The sequence below is a fragment of the Papaver somniferum genome, chromosome 9 (genome assembly GCF_003573695.1).
Source record: "Papaver somniferum cultivar HN1 chromosome 9, ASM357369v1, whole genome shotgun sequence".
NCBI lineage: Eukaryota > Viridiplantae > Streptophyta > Magnoliopsida > Ranunculales > Papaveraceae > Papaver > Papaver somniferum.
The window spans coordinates 157,066,728-157,076,334 of record NC_039366.1 but is presented as its reverse complement, the minus strand read 5'-3'; positions in this window follow the sequence as shown (position 1 = coordinate 157,076,334).

Sequence of the window (9,607 nt, the reverse complement as noted above, 5' to 3'; positions counted from 1 at the left end):
CAGTGTGAAAGTAAGATGTAAGCAGTGATTCTTACAGGTCATCTAGAAGCATAATTCACGGGTCTTTCAGTATAGCTCTAGCTATCGCCACTCTTTGCTTCTGTCTCCCCGACATCTGAGTTCTTTGTTCACCAACTAAGGTATCTAGAACCTGCAAATGCAACATATACAATAAACAATACTGCAAGTACTCAATTGATAAATCCTATTGATATCAACTAATAATATAAATGCATAATTATACTATTAGTTAAAAATCCAATAATACAAATCTATTATAAGATCATTGAACAGAATCTGCAAACTAAATCCAATAATATAAAACTGCAAACTTGAGCTATCCAATTGATAAGATCATTGAACAGAATCTGCAAACTAAATCCAATAATACAAATCTATTGTTGATATATCTTTTAATTGATTTAGATTGGAATCGGAAATCCCTGAATGAAATCTGTAACAATTCTCTCATTCTCTCATCCTCTCTCGATTTGTATCTCTCAATCTTTCTCTCGATCTATCTGTATCACTCGATAACTGAGAAGGTCGTATTAAACCCAAAAAAAATTAAACATTTGTCAAATATTCACTTAACGAATCAAGTTAAACCCAGAAAAATCGAATTGAATCACTAACCTTCTATCTAATTCCCGATCGATTTTCCCCTTAAAATGATTTTCATCTTCTCTCGAACGAGGTCAACTAAATGAAGATCTATTAAGATGATAGAGAAAGAGAAAGAAATGAAAAGAATCTGTAAAAAATCTGAATATTCTCTCTTTTCTCGAATTCTAATATAATGAACTGCTTTTCGTTAATAACTGAAAAACAGAAGGAAGGTTATTTTTGGAACAAATAATAATTTTGGGATGACGTCGTAAATTATTTTTATTGTAATGACCCTACGTATTATTCTTTTAACCCTTTTAAGCGGGCTAAAAAATTAGAAACTCCTCTCAAGCCCAAGGTCATTAGAGTAAGAAATAGTGAGGTGAGGGTCAAACACTTAATTCCCACAGTATTATTCATTGGAAGTCAACCAGTTTTAAGGGGTACCCTTTTTCTATACAAAAAAAAAGGTGCCCTTTTCGGTCGGACCATTACCTTCTGCATCAGATGTCAGATTATTTATTATGTTATATGTCTAACTCGGCCATATAACTGATCCAGAGTCCAGACATATTGCTATATATTCTCTGAAGTTGCAAGTCTAGAATCCTCAAATGATGACATACATACTCTTGAGTCTCGGACATTTTTCCACATGAAAATCTAGACCTTGTGGGTGCGAGCATAACTGCACACAATTATCCGTTTTGTATATTACTTTTTGCATTAGACAACCCGGCTCGAGATCATTCAGGTTCAGTCAACCGCATTAATTTAGGTTACTTAGAGCAACCACAATGGGCGAGTATAACCAAATATTTGGTCAAAAACGAGACACAACGGACAGACTATCGATTAAAATCCGGACCAAAGACCAAATTCCAGACTATATTTGGTCCAAGACCAAGATCAAAACCAAATATAGTCGAGAGAACGTATAGTTAACGCCCCAACACCAGGCGGGTGTATAGCTAACTCCCCACACCAGGCGTGCATAAAGTCCACGCCCCACACCAGGCGTGTTTTATACCTCCGCCCCATTTTTTTGTTGTTTTTTGTTGTTTTTTTTGGAATCTCATCGGGCGTACGTATAGTTTACGCCCCACACCAGGCGAACGTATAGTGCACGCTCGACCAAATTTAGTCTTCTACCCGTAGCGTCACACACCAAACTAAACTCAAATTTGGTCGTTTTTTTGGTCTTTAATCTTTGGTTATACTCGCACTACTGTAGTTGCTCTTACAATACTATACAACTCTTGGACGTGTTTGTTAGCTGTAACGTACTAATATTTATGGTCCTACAAAAGAAAATGAGAACATAAAGGACACTCCAATAAAAAAAACGATTTTTTTGAGGACTACTCAAAAAATTGGGGACTACTCTCAAGTTTTTGGGGTGGTTATTGGTAGTAATTTCCAATCACCCCTTATCTGATTTTTTTTTAAAATACCTACTTTACCCTTAATGATTAACTTAGTTAGTGCGATGATTAATTAGTGTTAGTGTTATCATTAGTAACAGATTAATTAGTGATTAGTGAGTTATATTAGTAGGATTGTTTTGTTATAACATTATTATTGAGAGATAAGAAGAAGAAGAAGGAAATATGAAGAAGAAGATGGGTGAACCCAAAAAATCTTTTTTTTTTTGAGTTTAGTAATTATGATTTGAGTGATTCATGTGATGATACTTCAGAATCAGAATCCCCTTCACCTCATTGTGTATTTTTCAATACTTCTAATGATCCAAATATGAGTTATTTGTTAGATGATGAAAACTTTTTTCCCCAATCTCAAGCTAACCAAACAAATGATGGATTTCAGCAGCCACAACCTGAAGATGAAGCTATGGGTACTCAGGTATGCTTCATATTTAGTTAATGTAGCTTGAATTGTGTAAAAATTTGGCCAAACTCAAAATTTGTGGAAAAATTCGGTGAGGTCAACCTAGTTCGGTTACCAAATTTAGCTTGCGAGGTAAGCGAACCGTTCTTAATGTGTAGTTCGGTTACTAAATTGAGCAAATGCAGGTAACCGAACTACATGTTAATGGTGGTTTTTTAGAGTTCGGTTACAATGCATTGTTCGGTTGAGTAGATATCAACACTTTTGATACTGAACTGTATGTTCGGTAAGGTCGCATAAAAATATAAATACAGCGTTTCTAACCGAACCTCTGAGTTCGGTTTAGTCGAGTTTTTCAGTTTCATTGCTGAACTTGTACATAGAAAATCTAAAGATCGAGTTCGGTAAGACCCAAATTTATTTCTGTAAACTACACTACCGAACTTTGTGTTCGGTAGGGTCGATAAAAAAAGTTTACATTACCGAAATTGTAAGGAATTTTTTTATGGTATTGACGTTGTGCTATTACTTGTAGGTTCCATGTGATCCAATAGCCAATGGAAAACCAACCTTCCCAGTTAGTATTTTGTACGATGACACATCCCATCACTACATGAATGACTTGGTATTCCCAAATCCGTAAGATGCAAAGAGTTGGGCTAGACAACATGCACAAAAAGACATGTGCCTATTAGTATTGAATGGGAGAGAAAGCAAAACTCGGTTTGAAATGGTTTGTGAGAGAAGCGGTGATCCCGATAAAAGCCACAAGAGGAAGGGTTATGTTTATAAAGGAAAGACAAACAGGAAGAACAAAACTTTCTCAAAGAAGACTAATTGCCCATTCAATCTTGCATTTAATTGCAACGAAGATAAGGGTGGATGGGTTCTCTACAGGGTTATGCAAGGTTGTCATAATCATCCTCGTCCGGAGCATCTTGAAGGACATTTCATGGCGGCAAAGCTAACTCCTAAAGAGATGGACAAGGTAGCTAAAATGAGGACAATGGGTATTTCACCGGTTCAAATGCTCCAAATACTAAAGGAGGATAACAAGGATAACCACTCATCTTTGTCCACAATTTACAATGAAATTAAGACAATTAGAAGGAAGGAATGGCGAGATAGACAAGTAATGCAACAATTGTTTTTTTTGGCCCAAGAGAAGAACTACGCGGTTCAAAAGGATGTGGATTCGGAAGGAGATATAACACACTCTTTATTGCGCATCTGACGAGTGTTCAATTGGCTCAATTCTTTCATCAAGTTCTAATAATGGATTGCACTTATAAGACGAACAAGTACGAGATGCCATTGTTGAATATTGTTGGGCGTACTTCGACGAAGTCACCGTTTACCGTGGAGTTTTGTTTCTTAAGAGCTGAGCAAGAACCTAGATTCATTTGGGCACTAAAACAAGTTAAGGAAATCTTCCGAGGTGATGATATTCCCGAGGTTATAGTGACGGATAATGATGTCGCATTGATGAATGCAATAGAGGAAGTGTTCCCACCAGCACATAGTATGCTTTGTACGTTCCATATATGGTGTAATTTGATGAATAGGTGCAAGCCAATAATTTGTCCACCCAAGAAAATAGGATATGAAGAAATTAAGATGCTACCGGAAAAAGATCGAGCGAATGCAAAAGAGAAAGTTGAAAAACAATATGATATAAATTACGCTAAATGGATTGCATTCAACGGTGAATGGGAATCACCGTGTTGGTCCCTTACCGAGGAAGAGTATTATCTAAATCTTGCGGAGTTTATCGCCCATTAGGATACTTCCGATTACCCCGGTGTTGTATCGTATGTTCTTCGCCAATCGTTGGAACCACACAAAGAGAGGTTTGTTTATGCCTATACCAACCAATATAAACACTTGGGAAATCAAGCGAAAAGTTTAGTAGAGTCGGCTCACCACCGGTTGAAGAATAATCTCTTTGGATGTGTTGATAACTTCATAACCGTGTGGAATGCTATGGAAAACTATTTCAAGCATGACATTGATAGAATTAAAGAGAAGTTCCAAAAAAGCCGTATATTCAAAATGAGCGGAAAATATGCCGACCACCCATTGTTCAAGGGGATCCATTACAACATATCTCGGCAATGTATGAAGTTTTTGATTATAGAAGTCGAGTTGATTGATAAGTGGGAAACCAAGGCGGATGAGGTGTGTGTATGTAACATTAAGAAGTCTATGGGACTCCCTTGTCGCCATATGATAATCAACTACGAGTATGGCATAATCCCTTTAAGCGGCATTGATCCATTTTGGAAGCATCTAAGTTTCATCCCTCCTCCAAAAGGAAAAGAAGTCGAAGAAGAGTTTGGTGATAATGAGATGGGTAGAACCGTACTAGAGATGTATCTTGGCATGAACAACCTCCAAAAACAAATCTTTTGGGATGACATGAGGAAAATTATATATCCACAAACACAAGAGAATGTCTATGAACCGGAAAAATGCAAACCAAAAGGTAGACCAAGCAAGAAAGAAACTAAAAAACAACTACGAGAATATGCAAAGGTGTTACGTAAGAAGAAAAGTGAGCAAAACGCAAATACTAGAGATCCTTGTGGCCATGAATATACTGCGGTAATGTACTTGGAGAAAACCAAGAAACGGTGTAGGAGTATTGAGGAGAAAGGCGAAATAAGTGAGCGAGATTTGAAGAAAAGGAGTCTGATGTGTCCATCACAACCAAGCCAACCATCTTCCGGCGACGTGAAGCTTAAGTCTCCAATGTGCCCCATCCAACCATCTTCCCTAGACGTAAAGCTTGAGGCTCCAAATAAAGACTATTTGAATGAGCTACCTCTATACATTAGAGAATACGTTATATCCACCGACGACGTTCCTCCGGATGGTAATTGTGGTTTTCATGTTGTCAATCAACAACTTGGGCCTTTCATCGAAGGTGCCAAGCGAAATAATGGATGTGCAATCACTCATATAAGGCAAAGGTTGTTGTCCAAACTAAAGGAGAATCCGGTCTTTTACAAGAAAATGTTGTGCGATGGGGAGGGTAGTCTCAATGAGCAATTTGTTAGGTATCAACTTCGTCTTCATGGGGCCATCCGATGGCATCGGATTATTGGATGAGCATGCCTATATGTGGACACTTAATCGCCGAGGCATTCAATTGTGTGGTTCATTATTTCTCAAAATATGCTAGTATCACCTTCACCCCAAAAACAACCGTATGTGTCGAGCAACTAAAACGAAGGATATGTGTGATGGGATTGATTAACAACAACCACTTTATAGGCCTCCGGTTAAAACCTGATTGTCCATTTCCTCCAATATGTGATACCTCTTATTGGCCTGCATTTAATCCGGATAGAATGTTGGGTTGGTGTATCATGTATGAGCCTAACATAGAGATGTGGAATGCTTTGAAGAAGTCGGAAGAAATTGTACATGAAGGTCAAATTTCACTTGCGGATGATTAAACGACACATGTAATGGAACTAAGTATGCTTATCAATGGAATACTATGTTTTTTGAAAAGTGGTATTAATATTTGAGAAAATGTTAGTATTTTATGTAGTTTCCAGATACTAGTTCGGTTGGCAGATTTTAATACAGAGCTTGTCGAACTTCCTGTTCGGTTAGCTGCCCAAATTTTACCAGGTTACCGAACTCTAGTTCAGAAGCCTAACATTTTAACTGTTGAATTTGACATTGAAGTTCGGTTAGGACTGAAATTACAGGACAATGCCGAACTGTACAAGACAGAAGTTCGGTTGGGAAATGAAATTACAAGACAATGCCGAACTATACGAGACACAAGTTCGGTTAGGATATGTAATTATAGGACTCTGTCGAACTTTTACAGGACTTTCCAAAATAAAATTACGTGCCATCTAATATCCGAAACGCGTTATGAAAAAAGTCTTTAAGGAGGCGGAAATGATATTCATATTTGAAATCCTTTCTCTTCTATCTTCGCCATTCGTTTTTTGATATTAAAATGATTTCGTCGAATCCTTCACCCCTTAGTCGATACCGCCTTACAATACGAAATAAAGCCATAAATTCCACAACTCTATCTCTAATCTTTCCAAATCGAATGAACAAAGCTAGATGATCACGGTTATAAGGGTTTGTTGTGTCGGAGATGAATTTCTCATAAATTTTCCCCCAATAACTTTGACTCATAATACCAATCATTCTTCGTTCTTCATCCCTCTTTGGATAGTATAATATGTAGTTTATGCAAAGAGAAAGATATTCATATAGAGTAAATTTAGGAGTAGTACCTGCCATTTGTAATTTTGTAACAAAATGTTAACTATGAAACACCATATATATATACCACTTGGGTGTATAACGACTATAAAATTAGCCGTTACTTGATATATAGTACATAAACTTAAAATTATGTACTATATTTGTGTCAGCTAAAGGACATTTAAATTTCAAAATTACAAGTTCGGTTAGGAGAGAAAAACTTGCGATCCAACCGAACTCCGAGTTCGGTTACATGACAAATACAAGTGGTCACCGAAAATTTTTGTGGAGGCTCACAACCAAACTAAGCATATATACGATTCCAAAAACACTCCAAAACAAACCTAAGAGTTGGTCTATATGATTTCTGCATCAAGAGAATGAGTTTTCCAACATGTGCAATGGCAAAAATTTGAGTCTCCAGAGAACATTTCGGTGACCTAAGAAATAATGGTCTGCTAACCGAACTCTCAGTTCGGTTACAAGACAAATTATATTTTTCTAACCAAACTAATATCATATGGATGAAGGCTAACTGCTTCAGCCTACAGGAAAGTTCGGTGACCCGTGAAAATATTGCTAGGCAACCGAACTATGACTTCGGTAACCTGGTAGAATTTTACCAGGTAACCGAAACGGTGACCATTAATTTATCACAGGTAACCGAACTTGCAGTTCGGTTACAAATTTAAAAATTGCAGGTCACTGAAAACATACTGTATTTCAACATTTCAGTCTTATAACATTGAAAACACAAACCCAATAAAAATTGAAAACACAAACAAGGTTCTAAAACAAATATAAAAGTGTTATACATACCAAACTACGAAATCCTCAAGTAATTGTTTAAAACACACAAACATATCAAATTAAACCATACGAAATCCATAACTAAGATGTCTTTTGAAACTAAAATCATACGAAATCACTAACGACCAGTTTTACGACCCCTCTTGCCACCCCCTTGTTTACCACGAGTTTTAGGTCGAACTTCCTCATCACTTGTGGTATCATCTCCTTGACCAGTTTCCTCCACAACGCGACTTGAACCTTCTCCTTGTTGTCGACCCCTTTTACCACCTCCTTGTTTAGCACGAGTTTTAGGTCGAACTTCCTCATCACTTGGGGTTTCATCTCCTCCACCGGTTTCGTCCACATCGCGACTTGAACCTTCTCCTGGTTGTCGACCCCTCTTCAGTTGCTTAGACCTACTTGGATCCACCATTATTTTAGTTATAAGACCCTCCCACTGCTTGTAGTAGGCGGTTTGTTCCTTAGTCTCCATCGACTCTCCACTTTTGATTTTAGCCATCCATTTCTTCAACAATTTCGAACCCTTCAACACCTAATTCCAATTTTAAGCACAAGTAAATATTTTTTCAATAGTTTGAAACAACCGAAAAGTATAAGAGAAAGAAATTTTCTTACCACATTATCCCATAACCTTTTTGCTTCTTCTCCACAAATAGGCATATCCTTATGATCTCTCTTAGCCTCCCTCTCCTTTGCCTTTGCCTTTGCCGCATCAGCCTTAGCTTGTTGTTCTTTATTTATCACAAAAGGATGACTAATTTCTTCATAAAACTCCATATAATCTTCCTCACATGCATTTACATCTCCCTCACAAGGTACCAAATCACCTCTTGGTATGTGGTAGTTAGTAAGCGCATTCCAAAATGCTACCGCAGGAGTTGGTTCATGATTTGGCTCAAAATACTTCTTGGTGTTCTTTGTTCCTTGAACCATCAAAGTGAAATTTTCTTTCTCCACGTCGGGATCCATTTGGACGCAACAAAGTCGTCTTAGTATTCTCCTTGGATTATATATTGCGTAGCCGTTAGGATACCAAATTGGTCCATAGTAAGGCGTGACGCTAGAGAAAGCATTCAAGTCGTCTTCATCTACAGAGACATCATCGGGTACGGCGTATGGGTGAAATGCCACATCGTTCACCGTAAGTTTATCCAATTTCTCCCTCAACGAAGTTAACTGCTCTTCTTTAGACTTCTTTTGTGCATCCAAAAACAACCATTTTCCTGCTGTAGGTTGGTCATAGGGATAAGGGTTTTTTGCCCTAGCCAATCCCAATTTAGGGAAGTGGTCGTAAATCCAAACCTATGCGAAAATACGAAAATATTCACGTACATGAAAATTGAATTGGAAGCAGAAATTGTTTGCGAATAATTTGCTAATTAACAATGTAGAAAAACTCACCTGAACAAGAGTTAAGTAACCTCCAATTTGATTACACTTAATCCTCGACCCTTTGCTCATATCTTCTAAAACAAAAGCAAGCACACCAGTGGCCCAAGAGTATTTGTTCATCTCATCGAGATGCTCCAAAAGCTGTAGATAATGTGCATCCACCCTATTTCCAGAAGTGTCGGGGAAAATGACAGTTCCTAGCATATATAACCAAAAAGCGGTGACATGATGCGTAAGGGTCTCCCTGTTCATCACTAACTTTCCTTTCTCTACCTTCTTTTTTGTCCCTCCAAATGTTTCCTTCAACTTTACCAACTTGAACTTCTTGACCTTCTTCTTCAATGTTCCATTTGCCTGTCTTGGATTATACTCATCTCCACGTTGAGGGGACCTCACAGCACGTCTAAACTCACACTGAGACTTTCTTGCATCCCATCCTAGACATTTTAAAGCCAAATCTTCAAGAGCTTCATAACTCATTGAGGGGTTGTAGCCTTCTCGAAGACATTTACCTTACACTGGTAAGCCGGTGATATTATGGCAATCATCGGGAGTAATTCCCATCTCGCTGAATGGAAGATGCATAGTATATGTCTCGGGATAATGCCTCTCGAGAAATGCGGATACGACAACAATGTCAAATTCCACATGTGCTAACTCAATAGCTCTCTATAACACACATTCTTTAACCTTGGCTACAAAC